Below are 19,537 nucleotides of genomic sequence, written 5' to 3' on the forward strand. Positions count from 1 at the left end.
AGGGTTTTTCATATTCTTTTCATTATTCTTATAGAGGATTTCATATTTAAGTCGACAGTGATCCTCATGATCCAGCCGGCAACTGTGAGTCTTGTTCCTCTGTCTGTCTGCCCAGAAATTAACTCGAAGTCGGGTTTGTGGATTTGCGCTTAATTTGGTGGTTTTGAGTAACACGTGACAAGGTTCACTGTAGATGCATTTCACGTCAAAGTTGGCCAATTGTTGATATGGTAACAGCTCGTACAATAATAACAGAAAGGGTTTTTCGGACACTAAAGATAACGGGGACATGGGACAGACTCCAACGGTGACTACCTTCATTTACAGCGTTACTAGTTCGATATTCACCCCGTCATGGTAACGGTTTGTTAGAGCAGTTTACTTTCTCTTAGATGATGTTCAATGAAAATAATTCATTAATTAGTAGAAAGTTATTATTATTAATGGTATTTAACAGTCTGTACAGATATTCTTATCAAGGGTTAATTGTTATGCTTATAATATTTAAGAGCGATATAATACAAGTTGTTGATTATCTGTAAGTTACTGAAACATTAAAATAAAATGGAAGTGGGTTGATAAGTATTTACTCCGTTATCAGTTACCTCCCCGCAGTCAAGACAGCGAGGCGGGAGTTAGTAGTGCTGGTGTGAGAGGCTGGACACGGGAGAGGTCGGGAAGATGTGCCACAAGAGAGAAGAGAAAAAATTAAGTTTATCTGGGAGTTGTAGAGACACAGCACTACTGTAGATGTTATCGGCGGAATTCACACGACATAAATCAGTCACGTGACGCAAGAAAATGTTGTTGTTTTTTATTCCAAAGAAAATACGGTGTTCTCAAGAGAAAAGACGGGTTTTATCCTAAAGAAAACGCTGCTTTTGTCCGTATTCTTGGGGCACGTGATTATATATATATACCAGGTAAGAAACTAAAAAAGTACATATACGAATCAAGATGAATTAATGGAGTGAAAAGGAAGTGACGAGACAACACACACACACGCACACACACACACACACACACACACACACACACACACATCACAGCAGAACATCAACAAACAGGAAATGCAAAAGTTTGTGGAGTAACATAATGAATGAGGCAGAGGTGAGCCAAACACTCACGACCCGACACCTTGACTTGTGTTTACTGTGAAGGAGAATCACCACGAAAATATGAGAATCAGGAAGTAACAGAGACAGTAATATATGGCAAGTGTCCAGGTGTGAAGGAAGGAAGTGACACCAGATGCTAAACTAGGGAGGCAAGACGGATGAAAATATTTCTTCAAGAGTGTATGATGAAGCTATGGTGGGTGACGTGTACGAGACGGCATCTGGGGTCATCAGGGAAGACAAACAAGAGATTTACGGATATATAAACAACAATGATGAATATTTTTTTCCCTAGAGTTTAATTCTAATCCTCACTTGATCTCAGGTGACAACACGTAACAGGTTTCCATCATAATTTCAGTTGTTGACAGACTAGTGTAATTACTAACCGTGTTATGCGCTTGAAGACCTTAGATGTTGAGGCGCAGTGATAACATTACAACAACAACAACAACAATGCATAAGGTACTGTGAAAGGAAGTTAAATCTCTGTCATTTATCTCTATCATACGACACTAAAAAACAATTAACAGAAAACGAATAATTGTGTGTGTAACCTTGTCTTATTTAGCAAAAGGTGAACGTCTGTAACTCTTCATCACCAAGGTCTTATTACAATACCTAGAACAAAGGAACAAATAAAAACTTAAGAGTTGTGGTAGTTTCCTGCACACTGACGAAAGATAAACATTTGGCCACAAAGGACGGTAGTGAAGCTTAGTTGTTTGAACCTTGTGGAGGAGTAGGACAGATACTTATCAGGAAACTAATCTAATCCAGCGTTACTTAACCTAACCTAACCTAACCTAACCTAAAGTTAACATTGTGACAGCTGACTCGTCCGATGAGTTATAGTCCGTGCACAGTAAGACATCGGTGTCAGGTGGGCCACAGGGAAGGCCTAATTAGACTCAGATGGTGTAACTCGTGAGGCTGGGGAGTGCCACCACAGTGTTGAGGGCTGCCACCACAGTGTTGAGGGCTGCCACCACAGTGTTGAGGGCTGCCACCACAGTGTTGACGGCTGCCACCACAGTGTTGAGGGCTGCCACCACAGTGTTGACGGCTGCCACCACAGTGTTGAGGGCTGCCACCACAGTGTTGAGGGCTGCCACCACAGTGTTGAGGGCTGCCACCACAGTGTTGAGGGCTGCCAACACAGTGTTGAGGGCTGCCACCACAGTGGGCGAGGGCTGCCAACACAGTGTTGGAGGGCTGCCAGCAATCCACTTACACACCTTCAGTCACACACCCACCCACACACCCTACAGTCACACACCCACTCCACACACCTACAGCCACACCCACCCACACACCACAGTCACACACCCACCCACACACTCTACAGTCACACACACCCACCCACACACTCCACAGTCACACACTCCAACCACCACCCACAGCTTTCACCCCACCCACACACTCTACAGCCACACCTGTTCCACACCCCACACACACCCACACACCCTGGTGTCGCTAATAACCACCCACACACCCCACCCACCCACACACCCACAGTCACACACCCACCCACACACACTCCACAGTCACACACCCACCCACACACCCCTGCACACAAACCCACCCATGCACACTCTACAGTCACACACCCACCCACACACTCTACAATCACACACCCACACACCACAGTCACACACCCACCCACACACCCACAAAGGTCACACCCACTCCACACACTCTGCACACCCACCCACACACACTTCTGCAGTCACACCCACCCACACACTCCACAGCCACCCACCGCATGGAACAAGACACACCCACCCACACACTGCAGTCACACCCACTCACACACCAGCAGTCACACCCCACACACTCCACAGTCACACCCACCCACACACTCTACAGTCACACACCCACCCACACACTCTACAGTCACACCCACCCACACACTCTACAGTCACACCCACCCACATCATCTGTCAGTGTGTAGACGTGCTTAACTTGTTCACTTAAGCTCTGCCACAAATCTTGCCTCCAAACTGCGTCAAAATTACACCCCTCAGATTCTACTGCGATTAAATGTTCTCTTTTATACCCAATTAAAAAAAGAAAAAAATATATATATAACATTCGTCGAAAATCCGGGTCATTGAATATCGCCCAGAGGAGGTGATTACCGTAATACGAGACGGCGGATGTGAACAATTAGAATCCCGATGAAGTAGAGAGATTAAATGTAAATTGGGTGCATCAAGGAAGCACTGCCATAAAAAACTCCCCAATTACATCGAATGAAGTGAAAACGTAATGGGACATAAAAATGGAAATTAAAACGAGTACGAAGGAGACCTGTGTGATCCTCGCCGACACTAGACGAGAAGTGAAGGAAAAATAGGAAAGGTGTTAAAATTTTGTGAAAAAATACAATATTATATAGAACTTGAATTTACTTTAGAGAGAAATGGAGGATTGATGTTCAACCTTAACGATGAAGGAACGACATGTTGTATTAGTTAACGATATCTAAAAGTAACAGTTTATTGTTGATTTTTATGTGTTTTTTTTTATCTCAGGTCACTTAAACGAACGAGGTCCGTCTGGGTTAACGAGAGCTATAAACGAACCGTATCACTCGTATAGATAATATTAAAATCAAAGTCTATTAAAATTTTTTACTAGTTTGGTGATGATTTTCAAGAAATAATTTGGGCAATAATGTTCTCGTGTACTAACCTAACCTAACCTAATTTAACATAACCTAACCCAACCAAATTTGACAAACGTAACCTAATATAACTCTAATATACCTAACGTGTGCCTTACCAAACTGTAACCAAGTCTAACCTAACCTAACTTAGCCTATCCTTAAACTGACCTAACCTAACCTAATTTAACCTACCTATAACCTAAACTAACCCAACTTAACCTAGCCGTTCCTTAACCTGCCCCTTATTTAACCTAACCTAACCAAACTTAACCTAACCTAACTCAACCTAACTTAACCTAACTTACACGACTAAAAAACTTCGGGCAAACTTTAGGTAAAAAAATAAACAAACATTTACCGAAAAACAAATCATCTGAGTTCACAAAAAAACGTTTAATATCAATTTTATTTCAGGAATTGATGAATGAAATAAGAAATATATGTCAACAAACCGAGGCTCAAAAGGAAGAATGTATTGGTGTTTATTTCAAGGTTGGGAAAAAGAGAACAAGGTAATCGTTTGAAACACAAGTAACTATGTATCCTCCCCAACAGAAGCTGGAAAAAAATAAATAATTCAACCATAATGAAATAAACACGTACGATATTTCATTCATGCAAAATAATCTTATACCTTCACTAAGTCCACTAATTCTGTCAAACATATAATGTATTTCTTTTTGGAAACTCATCCACTTCCATGGTTACTGTAGTCCACGGTGTGAGGAACATTTAATATAACATACAGCTTAACTTATCTAGATATACTGACATTCTCCGGTCATATTGTAAGAAACTAATTCAATAGCTAATTTCGGCCTACCAAATTAAGTAAGAAATGTCTCACATTCAGGCCTACCAACCCTTGCGAGACAACGGGAATGTTCAGTTGGAAAATCATCGGACCCTACCTGTATGGTAGTTTTTTTTACCGAGTGTACGTGTTGGTGATGGTGGTAGTGTAGGTGGTAGTGGTATAAGTGGTGGTGGCGGTGGGGTGGTGTAGGTGTTGGGGGTGGTGAAAGTGGTGGTGATGTTAGTGATGGTGGTGTAGGTGTTGGGGGTGGTGAAGGTGGTGGTGATGTTAGTGATGGTGGTGTTGATGAGTTTGGTGATGAAGGTGGTGGTGATGTTAGTGATGGTGGTGTTGATGAGTTTGGTGGTGAAGGTGGTGGTGATGTTAGTGATGGTGGTGTAGGTGTTGGGGGTGGTGAAGGTGGTGGTGATGTTAGTGATGGTGGTGTTGATGAGTTTGGTGGTGAAAGTGGTGGTGATGTTAGTGATGGTGGTGTTGATGAGTTTGGTGGTGAAGGTGGTGGTGATGTTAGTGATGGTGGTGTAGGTGTTGGGGGTGGTGAAGGTGGTGGTGATGTTAGTGATGGTGGTGTTGATGAGTTTGGTGGTGAAAGTGGTGGTGATGTTAGTGATGGTGGTGTTGATGAGTTTGGTGGTGAAGGTGGTGGTGATGGTGGTGATAAACAGGATCTGAAGTTGACGTGGGGTGACACAGTTCCGTTTCTGATGTCATTTTTAATTAAGATGAATGTGTGTGTGTGTGGTGACGGGGAGAAGGCTGGAGGACTTGCTTGGTGACCTGTGACAAACAGCAAGAACAAGGAATCTTGACAAGGAGGATGACAAAAGCATCCGGGCATCCCTTTACCATAACTCATGGTCAGGTAACGAGGTTGGGACTTCCCTGTTTAGTCTCCGTGTTCAGACAACATCCATTACCAGATAGGAAGGAGGTCCCTCATTTTACTTAACTATCTCGTACACCATCGTCATATAAAGATTATTTGGTGATTATATTATCAATCTTAATGTTGTGACCTTCATCTCAAGATTTTATCAATACAACAGTTGTCGCCTACCTACGTTGGTTGTTGTCATAATAGGATCCGGGTTTTTCCTTAGTTGAATCTACTTATTGCTTTACCGGTGCCTGTGTACCAATCTATACATCTACGAGTATTTCTCTAGCTATCTGTAAACGTTCCTAAGACGCCCATCAAAATCGGGATGTTTTTTGTTTCATTTGTACCTTAAGAAAGAACACCATCTTAGGTTAATAACGAGTCAGTCCGCTACACTTCCCTAGTCTTTACTTCCTTAAATAACGTGATAGGTGATATACTCTCCAAGTTCAAAACATGATGTATTGTTACCTATATTTCGCTTCACTAGATCATTCACTTTACTTTTATCTTCCTTAGGTTAACTAGAAAAGCCTAACACCAAGGTGACGTGGGGCTCACCTCCTCCTCTACGCAACATTTATGCCTCCCTTCACACCCTCTACGACCCCCTGTCGCCCTGACTCCCTTCCTCGACTAAACTACAACTTAAGCAGGCACCTCACAAAACCCTGGTATGCGTGACGTAGTAAATTTGGAAGCAATGGTCTCACGCCCTAATTTTATAGTGCATTATCAGCTGTCAAAAGTATGCTGCGGTGGAAGCTGAGAGCCGCGCGCGGCCTGGTTGGTCTAGCTCACGCTGGTGTGGGTGTTCCCAGACACATATTGGTGCGGCGACACATTTATAGAAGACAAGTATGCGCTTATGACCTTTGAATGGCAGTTTGATAAGGTTTATTATCCTATCTGTAACACGGAGACAAGAACCAGAGTGTGACCCAGCTGCTTCTTCTTCGAGACACCTTCCTCCTGCGTCTGGCAGTGGCGTGGAGTTGCCCTTCTTTGGTTCCGAGTGGCCGGAGGTTGTGATTAGCCCTATACATTTATGTATTATTAGTGGATTGATCGTAAACACACATTCGTGCATTGTGTGGACTTTGAGGGAGGAAACATGCAATTGCTAATGTCACAAGTTCATGAGATTATTATCACGATAAGTGGACAATTAAGGTCAATAATTAGGCTAGCCCTTGGGGTGTGTTTATTTCCTCAAATGTAGTTTTAGCGGTTTCCTCTTCCCTAACACCCGCGGTGCCCTTGAACAAATTACATCAGTTTACCCTGAGGCCGAGTCTGCCACCTACCTTATTCTTAGGTATTCTCACAACATTCACTCTTTTACTTGACCATTTTATCAAGTTGTTTTGTTGGATATAACACAGACATTAATTAATCACACTACACAGCGACAGAGAAAGTTTTCCTGTAACAATCATTCACTGCAGCAGACGGTGTGTGTTGTGTGAGTGTGACGGCTGGTAATAAGTTAGTCAAGCCGTCCCGGGCAGTGCTTGCAGGCTCATACCACAGTCTCCCACCTGACCTGTCACTCATCCCCACAACTACGTGGGCTGAACCACCACGGACCGGAAACTGTTAATATACATTATTTCTCCCTCTAAAAACATGAGATGACGTATAATTTCACCTGGGTTCTACTCCGCTCTGTGTTGCTAAAGAATACTCCAATACCGTTGTTAACATCCCTCACTGTTCACACACCCGTCATCGCAGTCGTCGCCACGTTTGCCTGAAGGTGTGCGACATAAGTCAGGTGTTATATCATTATAATGAAATTCAGTACAGGTGCGTGGCCCCCTGGCGGGTAGCGGGCTTGAGAGGGGCGGCGGCTTTTTATACCCACTGTCTTTGTTCTTGGGTGACATAACAGCTCTCACCGTCGCGCTGGGGTTTTTCTCTCATGTCCTTATCGGTATAATTGTGCTTATGAGAGCGGCTGAACCAAGTCCTGGTGTGTTTCCGTTTTCTGCGCTGTGTGAAGAGTTGCCCGACGGTAGCCACCTAGGAGCCCCAGCTGTGAGGTGGGCACCTAGGAGCCCCAGCTGAGGTGGGCACCTAGGAGCCCCAGCTGTGAGGTGGGCACCTAGGAGCCCCAGCTGTGAGGTGGGCACCTAGGAGCCCCAGCTGTGAGGTGGGCACCTAGGAGCCCCAGCTGTGAGGTGGGCACCTAGGAGCCCCAGCTGTGAGGTGGGCACCTAGGAGCCCCAGCTGTGAGGTGGGCACCTAGGAGCCCCAGCTGTGAGGTGGGCACCTAGGAGCCCCAGCTGTGAGGTGGGCACCTAGGAGCCCCAGCTGTGAGGTGGGCACCTAGGAGCCCCAGCTGTGAGGTGGGCACCTAGGAGCCCCAGCTGTGAGGTGGGCACCTAGGAGCCCCAGCTGTGAGGTGGGCACCTAGGAGCCCCAGCTGTGAGGTGGGCACCTAGGAGCCCCAGCAGTGAGGTGGGAACCTAGGAGCCTCAGTCGTGAAGTGGTGACCTAGGAGCCCCAGTAAGGAGGGTGGGAGCCCCGGGCACGAGGGTCATGTAATGCCTTTGGCTGGGCTTCGGGGTCTGACTGAGCACTCACCCTCCCACTAATACGCTCTCTCTCTCTCTCTCTCTCTCTCTCTCTCCACTGTAGAACATCAACTGAGAAAGTCATCGAAGCATTACTACAGCCTTCTACCACAGTATAGAGACACATACATCACTCACACTTAAAGAGAAGAGATTCCCTGTTACATAATTGTCATCAGGAGTCGGGAGTCGTGTGAACAACAGTTTCGCCGTAAGCATTAGTTGTACCTGCGTGGATAGACATTAGCAAGAAGAGACAGACAAACAGACAGACAGACAGATAGACAGACAGATAGACAGACAGATAGTCACTCAATCAGACAACAAATCATTTTCACACACGTTAAACTTACTTTCTCTTTCTGTTTCCCGTCTCTTTATACCGCAGTGATCCCCTAACAATGCTCCAGGTAAAAAACTCTGATCACCTGAAGATTAGATAACCCCAAACTTATATCACCTGATAATTAAACACCCTAATGCTACCTGGGGTTAGGTTAGGTTAGGTTAGGTTTCGAGTATTTAATCATCAGGTGAAATAAACTGGGGTACCTAATCTCCATACAATCTGGCGGAAATGGTGTGTGTGTGTGTGTGTGTGTGGTGTGTGTGTGTGTGTGTGTGTGTGTGTGTGTGGTCGACTTGTGAGCTACTGCCACCTGAGTCTATTTTTGTTACCTTTTCTTATTTAGTTCATGGCCACAATCTTACACACCACACTCACCCACCACCTGTCACCTCCACACAAATAGTTGAGTTTACATCCTTGGCTGCCACCCACCCACCCACCTACCCCTCACAGCCCATCCACCCACCCACCCACCCACCCACCTACCCTCACAGCCCATCCACCCACCCACCCACCCACACAGCCCACCCACCCACCCACACATCTGCCCACATGCTTATACATACGCTATCACATATTCTTCCACCCGCCCACCTGTTCACTCTGCTCCTCCTCCCCCCACCACACACACACACACACACACACACACACACACATACACACACACACACACACACACACACACGAATAAAAAATATAAAGTCAGTCAGTAAGGAGAGAAGAAAGAGAGATGAGGAAAGAATCGGAGAATAGGGAGAGAAGAAGAGAGATGAGGAAAGAATGGGAGAATAGGGAGAGAAGAAGAGAGATGAGGAAAAACAACGGGAGGCTTTTAGTGAGTGTACGAATGACGTCATCACATGTAACCTGATCTCCTCCTCCCTCCTCCATCATCCCTCCCTCTCCCTTCCTTCTTCCCACCCCCTTCTCCCTGCCACTCCTTCTCCCTCCCTGTCCCCTCTCTCCCTTCCTCCCCCCTTCCCATCACCCTTCTTCCACCCTACCCAAACCCTCCCTCCTCTTTCCTCCTTCCCACCTTTCCTCCCCATCCTTCCCTCTCCCCATCCTTCCCCCCTCCTCCCCATCCTTCCATCCTTCCCCCTCCCTCCATCCTTCCTCCCCCATCCTTCCTCCCTCCTCCATCCTTCCCCTCCCCCCATCCTTCCCCCCCTCCTCCATCCTTCCCTTCCCCCCTAGCCACTAACCAACTTAGGACCCAAGAATCTGATGCTTCACGGTGGATGGTGAATATATATATATATCCACAATTTATGACACACAATAACTTGGGTTTATTGCCTGATATTAGCAATTGATGATCACTTTTATGGGTATTTTGTTAAGCGTGTCACCTGTGTGTAGGCGGGCGGAGGTGTACCACAGGTAAAGTTAGGTGAGTTCAAACAACATTGTATTAAGATAAATGTTTTGGCAAATGTTGTGTTTGGGTAATGATTTCTCTCTATATATATGTATGTGTGTGAGAGAGAGAAGACGACAATATAAATTAGATAGATAGATAGATAGATAGATGGATAGATGGATAGATAGATAGATAGATAGATAGATAGATAGACAGATAGACAGAGATAATTTAATGTATACAGTTTTAGCATGTCATTATACAACACTTCATGAAGACACTCACACACACACACACACACACACACACACACACACACACACACACGGACACTCTTTAGAGGCGACACTGAGGCTGACAAATACATGTTTTAAGGCGGACACAAGGTGGCATAGTATCGCGTTACCTGCGGGGGCTGCCTGTACTAATACGTCCAGTGTTTGTTTACCTCAAGACATCATTCATTCCTTCTATCTGAATATCTGTTTGTTTAGTTATTTATCATGGTTTAGTGTTTCTTCCTCGTGCTCTTGTTTGGTTTGTGGACTAAATTGTTTGATTGATTGTTTGTTTGTGCATCTTGTACTTGGTCCCATCCCACCAGAGGTTGTGAGCACCGGAGGAGTGAAACTGCTACTACTACAACTACTACTTTGCTGTCACTCGGAGTTGAGCATAACGATCATCCAGCTATGATGGTACAATGATGTTAGTAATTGAGTTCTGAAGTGAGAGGGTCGTGTTGGCACTTTTTCAGGTTTGTCTTAAGACTATCCTTATACCTTTTCAGTTGCCCGCCAGCGTTACATTTACTATTTGTTAAGTGACTGTAAAGTAGCTGCTCTGGCAGGCTACTATCGTCCATGCGGGTAACATGGCCAGTCCAACCTAGTTGTTCATGGATAATGGTAGCCTCGATGCTCCTACAGTTGGTGTCAGAGAGAATACTGACATTTTTTCTCTTGTCTTCCCAGCGAACTCGGAGGATGGAACGTAGACTACGTTGGTGAAAGTTTTCAAGTGCCTTGAGGTGCCTCCTGTATGAGACCCATGTTTAACTCATTAAACTTCTTTTCCAACCTTTCCCCCCACGACTATTTGTTGTGACTTCTCCATCCCTCATGTCTGGCTGTGCCTTGATCCCCAGCATGCCTTCCTTCCATTCCCCACCTTAACCTACAAAAAAAAAAAAAAAATGCTACACTCAGCTGGCCTGTCCTGGCTCACACCTTGGATTAAGAGATTAGTGCAGCAGTGAAACAGTGCCTTCTGCCTCAACAACACTGGATAATAAACATCGCAAAAACGTTTTAGTTTTCTGTCAAGCTGCAACACCTGAGTCTGTTGGCCCAGCAGCAGTCAATGGCATGGAAGACTTAATATATTAAGAGGTTTGTACAGTAAGACTGTACAGTGTGTTGTCTCAGCACTGCCCCGGGACTATGGCACTCACCTATTTTATAAGAGACAAGAATGACTTTTGTATATTGTCATCTTTTGGTTGATTATGTATAATAAAAACTATAATTATAGCACTCTTTTTACACACACACACACACACACACACACACACACACGCACAGTGTTCAACCATTTGAAATTTCCAACAAACTCCTGAAATTTAAATCCAAACGCTCCACAACCCCAATTGACCTCCCAATCAAAATTTACAAGGAGATTGCAGTCGAACTTGCCACCCCCCTCTGTTCTATTATTGAAGAAATTTAGGAGGGGGAAAGAGAGGGCGGGCTGACCGCCTTGCTGTGGGTTAGCTAAGCTAATAGTGTTGAGGGTTGTGTCATGGGTTAGTTGTTGTCTGTCAACACAAGCACTGACAGCCTCCTCTATCCCACATACAGTATGTGTGTTTTGAGGACCTTAGTTCATTTTTCACCGACCCTACTGGCGGATGCTAGTCTAAGGAGGTTGTCTATTGCCTGGCCATATGTATCGGGGGTGGAAATGGACATTTTGAGATTTAGTAACTTTTGGAAACCATGTATGGCTGTTGTCGTTGTCTGGTGGGAGTTTTTGGAGGAGTTCTTGCTCTGATCGTTCTATCTTTTGCCAGATTGCTGGCCAGGGTGTGTAGCTGCTGGTTGATGGGTTTTATTCACAGGTCTCTATGTATCTCGGCTGTGGTTCTGGTGAAGGGGTGTTTCGCCTGTGACGAATCTCAGGGCTTCATTTTGGGCCACCTGTAATTTTAATAATTGAGTGGTTTTCATAGTATGAAGAGGTACTGCTGGGTAAATTAATATCGGTATGATAAGTGATGTCACCAGGAGGAGTTTTATTTTCTCATGAAGCGCTTTAAGGCGGTATATTTTTTTCCCACTCCTCTACCTCTCCTCTCCCCTCCATCCATCCCTCCCTCCTCACCCCTCACCCCTTTGTCACATTCGCTGCTTCAAGGGAATGTAAGAAGCGAGGAATGACGCCAGGGATGTGTTGGTATGTGTGTGAGGGGTAGGGAGGGTAAGCAGGAGAGGGGGGAGGGTCAGCAGGTGAGGGGGGGAGGGTCAGCAGGTGAGGGTGAAGGTGGCAGTAATCCTGGTCAAGACGGAAGCTGTTGGTGGAGGGCGGAGTCGTCATCGGCTTATCTCGCCCTGGACACCACACCGTCACCACCATCACCACACCGTCACCACCGCCACACCGTCACCACCACCACCCGTCACCACCACCGTCACCACCACCAACCACCACCGTCACCACCACCACCCGGACATATACCGTCACCACCACCACACCGTCATCAGTATCACCACCCGTCACCAATATAACCACCCGTCACCACCACCACCCGTCACCACAACCTCCCGTCACCAGCATCACCACCCGTCACCACCACCAGTTACCACCACCACCACTAATTATCATCACCACCCGTCACCACCAACATCAAACTACCATAACTACCTGGATATATTTTCTCAGGTGTTAGTACAACTTAGAGTGGCGCCATAATGTACAGTACTTGGGATATGTTTGTTATTGTCTCTGAGTCACGTCCTGGTGGTGGAGGATCTGTACTGCTGCTCATCTGCTTTACCTCTCCCATACTACTGTTGTTTTTAAATTGTGATGAACATTCGCTCAGAAATACCATACTTTACTTGGAAAGAGTTGGGTAGTTTCCTAACTGACGACTAGCGCGTGCACACACACACACACACACACACACACACACACACACACACACACACACACACACACACCAAAAGACTACCATATGTGTGTACAAGGTGTATCTAGTCCCCTGATAGATGGCGTCACCCAAATCTTCTTGTGCTTTGTAAATCACTAAGTGACTGCCCGGCTGACGGAAGAATTAACAAGAACTTAAGAAAGAGACTCCTCATAACCTTGACCACCTACAAAAGAAAGCAGGACATTTCTCGCCAGACATCCTCGGTATTCGCAGCTCAACACCTCCGTCAGTGAGTTAGTCTTGTGTTTCTCGTCATCTTCAAGGGATGAATATTCATAGAGGACCTTCCTTTGGTCTCTTGACACTCGCTTCCTGCAGGATGTGGAGGATAAGGCCACGAAGAATGCCCCTGGAGCGAAGTGTACTTAACTGGGTCCTGGCTTAGTGGAGGGGCAGGGTGGTGGGTCGTGGCTGGAGTTTGTACATTATTGTTGATATATCTTAAGGAGGCTGTTGGCTTGTTGTTATTGTGACTTAATTTAGTATCAGGACAACTGCCCCGCCCCCATTGCCAGTGAATCTGTACTGACATTTACTCAATCCAAAGACCTTTCTCATCGATTATGAACAAGCTGCCAAGAGTGTCATTGAAGAGGTCTTCCCCAGCACAGCTGTCAAAGGATGTTTCTACCACTTAACACAAAACATATGTTGCAACGTACAATCTGAGGGATTACAAGGACAATATCAAGTTGATGCTAACAATATCCTGAATAGTCGAATGTTACCAGTTCTAGCCTTCATCCCAAAAGATGAAGTGGTCGACGCATTTAAGACGCTGCAAGAGAATATGCCACGTGAAGCTGATCCTGTCATAGACTACATGGAAGATACATACATTTGCAGACAACGTCGACATAACAGGCGAGCTGTACGTTTCCCTATCAGCATGTGGAATAGGGGCAGTTTTGTCCTAGAACCACTAAATTTATGGAACTCGGGTAATATCGTCCACTTTTTTGTTTATGTGGTAATTATCTTGTTTGTGTATATCTCTATGTTAGTTTCTTCGTCTCTCAAATAACTGTCGTTTATGTGTCCGTGTGTCAGGTTCATCGTGTCATAGTCAGGCTTTACCACTATCACCATCTTAACCAAAAATCATCATACATTACCAACATCATTATTATCAATTACTACCAACATCGTCAACATCACCATCATCACCATCAATCGTATCACACCAACAGGTAAACAAGAAGAAGGGCGAAAAGAGACACGAAATAACAGAAATAACCAGGAAGGAATAAATGCGAGAAACAAACAAGCAATAATTAAGTAGAATCAGATAAAGATTGGAGAAGCTAAAGGAAAACTGATGATGAGTAGAATGAGAAAGATGGAGAAAATAACATGTAATAAATGGGACAAATAATAAGATAGAAGAAAATTTAAAAACAATGTACAAATAAAAATGAAATAGGAAAAAAAGAAATAATTGGACATGACAGAAAGAAAGAAAGAAAGAAAGAAAAGGATGCTGTGGCCGAGTGGATGCAGATCTCACCTCTTGTCCTAAAGGTCATTCGTTTGCTCCCGTGGCACCCTTAGTCCACCCAGCTGTGAATGTATACCCAAGAGAACCAAGTGCAGTGATGGCCTAGATGGGATATATTTTCAGTGTACAAATAACATAAAGAAAAACACACGATAATAAAATAAATATATAAGAAGAATAAAGAAGAATAAGAAGAAAATGAGTCAAGAAGTGTGGATAGAATTAGGAAGATAATGAAGGGTACAGTAAACATTAGGTAAAAACACAATAATTGGTACATTAAACAAACAAAGATAAAATATAATATGAAAGATAAACACATGATTAGTGGCTCGATCAGCAGATGTAAAGAGAAGTGATGGGTGGAATTAGCAGGAATAAAGAAGTATAATTGGAGATAATCAACAAGAATAAACAAGCAGTAATGAACACAAGCAACAGATAAGAAGAAAGAATAATGGGGGACAGAAAATACAAGTCATGATGGAGACAATTAAGGTGAGGGCGTGCAGGTGTTTATTACTCCTGAGGTGCCACACAGGTGAAGCAGCCTCTCCCAACCTCCCTCATTATCCGCGATAACTTTAACACACACACACACAGGAGGGGCGCATGACGATCATCCAGTTATGATACAATGATATGAGTTATTAATGATGTCACCTTCGTTGGTGGGTTCTAAGGTGACTAAAGAGGCCGATACGGGACCGGCGCGGCAGGGCCGTCCACAGATGTTGCACGTGTGGTGGGCTACATCTAGTGCGGGAGGGGCGGTGGCAGCGTCCTTCCGGCGTTGGCGCTTGTCTGCGTCAGTATGCAGTCGGGCTAACTCGAAAGTATTGACACCTTCTCGTGTGGTGATCCTCCAAGCAGTACGGTGTGGAGTGGTCTCCCAGGTGAGGGGGTCGATGTGGCCCTTTCTCCTTATACCTTTTCCGTTGTCCGCCAGCGTTACATTTACCACACACACACACACACACACACACACACACGCACACACACACACACACACACTGAGTAGGCGTACTGGGCCTCTTAACCTCTCCCTACTGCCAGCTTCGCCACACGACCTTGAAACGGTTTGTTTCCTCTCTCTCTCTGCCAGGTTTGTCAATGTAACTTCAGATCGTTTCCTGGGGGAGTGTGCGAGGACTAGAGGTCGTTTTGGTCGTGTAAGTAGTACCTGGGGTAGAGTGTGTGGGAGAAGTACAGGTCGTTCAGGTCGTACACAGGAGAGTGTAAGACAGCTCCAGGAACCACTAGCGAAACACACAGGTCGTGACAACGGCAGTAACGACCTGGTAAGATATTGTGTAGGGATGGGAGGTCGGGAACTGGGATGGTGAGAGGCAAAGTGAGGAAAGATGAGGAAGAGAAAGAGAAGGAGGAGGATAAGCATGAGGAGGAAAAGAAGGAGAAAGAGGAGGAGGAGGAGGAAAAGGAGGAGGAGGAGGAGAAGGAGGAGGAGGAGGAGGAGGAGGATGAGAAGAAGGAGGAGGAAGAGGAGAAGGAGGTGAAGGAAATGGAGGAGGAGGAGAAAGAGAAGGAGGATCAGGAGCAGGAAGAGGAGAAGAAGTATAAATAAAAGAAATCTGTTGGAAAAATTCGTAGGGAGAAAAAGAGAGAGAGTAAACGGGATGGGAGAGTGGACGATAAATGAAGTAAGAGGAGAAAGGCGAAAGAGCAAAAACAGAGAAGAGACATCATTTAGGGAGAGGAGAGAGTGACATCCAGGGAGGAGAAAGTACCAGAGTAACAAGAGAAACCTTTCCAGGGAGAGAGAGCAAAAGGGAAAAATTCTGCAGGACAATGAAGAGAAAGTAACATAGAGAAAGGGAGAGGAATAAAGTGGTTTTGAGGGGAGAGAGGAAACTGTCGAGAGAGAGAGAGAGAGAGAGAGAGAGAGAGAGAGAGAGAGAGAGAGAGGTATGATTTTTATAGGCAGAGGAAGGAAGTAAATTGACCATCACTTGTTGGAGGGGTGTTGGAGGGATGGTGGAAGAAGGAGGTGTTGGAGAGGTGGTGGAGGAAGGAGGTGTTGGAAGGGTGGTGGAAGGAGGTGTCGGAAGGGTGGTGGAAGAAGGAGATGTTGGAGGGATGGTGGAAGAAGGAGATGTTGAAGAGGTGGTGGAGGAAGGAGGTGTTGGAAGGGTGGTGGAAGGAGGTGTTGGAGGGGTGGTGGAGGATGGGGGATGGAGCGAGAGAAGGTGTTAATCTCCCACGAGAATAACACAGGTGATGACGCTCCTGATTTCCCGTCAGATAGACAACCTCTGACCCAGTGTGTGTGTGTGTGTGTGTGTGTGTGTGTGTTTGCGTACGTGTATTTGTTTGTGTTCGAGTTTGAGTACAAATATATGGTTGAGAGTGCGTTTGAGTGTGTTCAAGTGTTTGTATAACTATTGTATAGCTGGAGAAGGGGGAGGAGGAGAGAGGGGGATTATGCCATTGTATCACACTCCCGTCGCCAAACGAAACCTAGAAGTATAAGATGATATATGACCTGTAGCTACCAGGAAGTAGTGCCTCAAGGGATGTGTGTGTCTTGGTCTTCACGCTGAGGGAGGTAATGTTGTTCCTCTGGGGTTACGAGAGGGCAGGCAGGAGAGGTGGTTGGGTTATCTTGTTGTGCTTATAGACAACTGTAGACGCTTCCACTGTATAAGAAACAAAGTGAAAAAAAAGAGACTTGGTGTTATAGTTTGTTCAGGAAAAATAATAATGTTTTTTTTTTTAAGTCTTAGAGTAACTGAACGTATAAACTAACAAGACACAGTGTAACGGAGCCATAATGACCTCCAACAAGCAGTAGATATGGCCAGGAACCTCACCAGCCTCCCTCCTCTTGACCTTCCTACACTGATGTCAAGCCAAGTTCTTTACATTAAGCTGAAGTATTACCTCCCTCAACTTGACCCTTGTACTGGCGACGGCTGCTGCACTCTATTGTCCTCCCTGCATTTCCATAGTCACACACGACTCACTGTTGACTCTGTCCTCCCACCCACCACCGGCCCGCTCAACTTTCCTCAACCATCCTCTTTTCTGACCTTTTCATCCTTAATTCCTATTCTACTTTTATCAATTTTCCATCAATAATTTTATGTATTTTATATATTTACCAAATTTAACTAGAAAAAAGAGACGTTGTAATTCTTTATGGTGAATATGGACTTTTGTTTTGGTAGTTTATGTTGTTGTTTATATCTTTGACTTATAGTGTTTGGTCGTCTGTGAACTATAGGAGCATCATATCCCGTCCTTCCGTCACCTTCATAGTATTGGTGATCACTGTTGGTCTCCGTGATGGCCTGTGTCACCTCTGATACTCTGATAATATGCCTCTTACCCAGCAGTTAAAAGACCCAAGTGTTAATGCCCCTGCTGTTAAGGGCCCAGCTGTTAAAAGACCCAGCCCTTAAAGACCCAGCTGTTACGGACCCAGCTGTTAAGGGCCTAGCTGTTAAAGACGCAGCTGTTAAAAGACCCAGCCCTTAAAGACCCAGCTGTTACGGACCCAGCTGTTACGGACCTAGCTGTTAAGGACCCAGGTGTACCACGTGCGGCGGCTGGCCAACACGTCAACTCTGAAGGTGATGAAAGGAGTGAGGGAGTGAAGGTTGGTCAGTGGGCGGAAGACGATGATCAGATAACTATAGAGGGTCAGCTTAGGTCAACCTCGGCCCGTGACCTGATGTTCCTGGTGATAACAGAGAGGGAGGGAGGGAGGGGGGCAGGGTCATCCTAGGTCACTCATCGACGACTAATACCTGAGAATAGTTGTGTTTTAGGTGTTCATTATATTGTCTTCGTGTTTACATCTATGTTAGTGTGTGTTGTGCTGTTTGATTAACTGTCGGACGAAGGGAGAATTGTAACGAAAAAAAGATTAATAAGAAGAATAAATTTAACTATTTTAATTTCAATTTATAACATTAAGATTTAATCACATGATGATTAACACCCTGAGCTTATTTCAACTGAAGACTAAACACCCTACTTTAACCTAATCTAACTTAACTTAATCTAACTTGACCTAATCTAACCTAATCTAACAACCTAATCTAACTCAATCTAACTTAACCTAACCTAATCTAACCTCCCCAGGTAGCGTTAGGTTGGCTCTAATTCTCAAGTAATCCTTCATTTCAATTTACAACAATAATTTCCATTAATCATCCTTTTCGTCATCACAATTGCTCTATCGGGTTTCTGTCGTGTGTCGAATACCGAGTGGTTTCTCTGTCGGTGTCCGGTAGGAGAGAGGCCAGGCGACAACTATGGCCTGATAGACCCGTGTTGACCTCTGATGCCTCTGATAGATAGCCGAGGTCAGGCCAGGTGATCGGGGAGAACAAGGGTGTCGAGGAATACTCTACTACCCCGGCTTGTGACCACCAGGTGTTGAGTGTGTCCAGGAGCCAGTCTGGATCACCTGAAGTTTAGCCCCCTAGCTTATTCTACCTGCATGATGAAACACCCTAACGCTACAGGTGGTTGGGTTGGGTTGGGTTGGGTTGGGTTGGGTTGGGTTGGGTTGGGTTGGGTTGGGTTAGTATTAGGGTGGTTAATCAAGTGAAATAAACTAGGGAGCGAATCTGCAGGTATTCTCTTTTACCTTATCAATTCAAATCATGCACCATTTCCTTTAGAACTGATCATGGGATTACCACAGAAGTCTTACTACCGCCGCTGCAACACGTGATATAACTCCTGTTAATATCACGCCTTTTACGGATGCTCGTCTGTTTAAATCCTAATGCACGATGGTCCATTTTTTGTGTTGCTATAAATTTATGGACATACGTATGTGGTCAAAAGTAACTCTTGTTTTGTTTAAAATATCCTCCGCTATCTGAAAACCTGAACCTTATAAATATTTAATTAAGGTTAGGTTAGGTTAGGTTGGGTAAGATTAGGTTAATTTACGTTAGTTTGGGATATACTACAGGTCAGTAAACTTACAGGTTAGTAACACTGGAGGTCAGTAATACTACAGGTCAGCAACACAAATTTAAACAAGAAATCGTAAAACAAAAGTTATGGTT

The sequence above is a fragment of the Homarus americanus genome, unplaced genomic scaffold (genome assembly GCF_018991925.1).
Source record: "Homarus americanus isolate GMGI-L3 unplaced genomic scaffold, GMGI_Hamer_2.0 scaffold7657, whole genome shotgun sequence".
Classification (NCBI taxonomy): Eukaryota; Metazoa; Arthropoda; class Malacostraca; order Decapoda; family Nephropidae; genus Homarus; species Homarus americanus.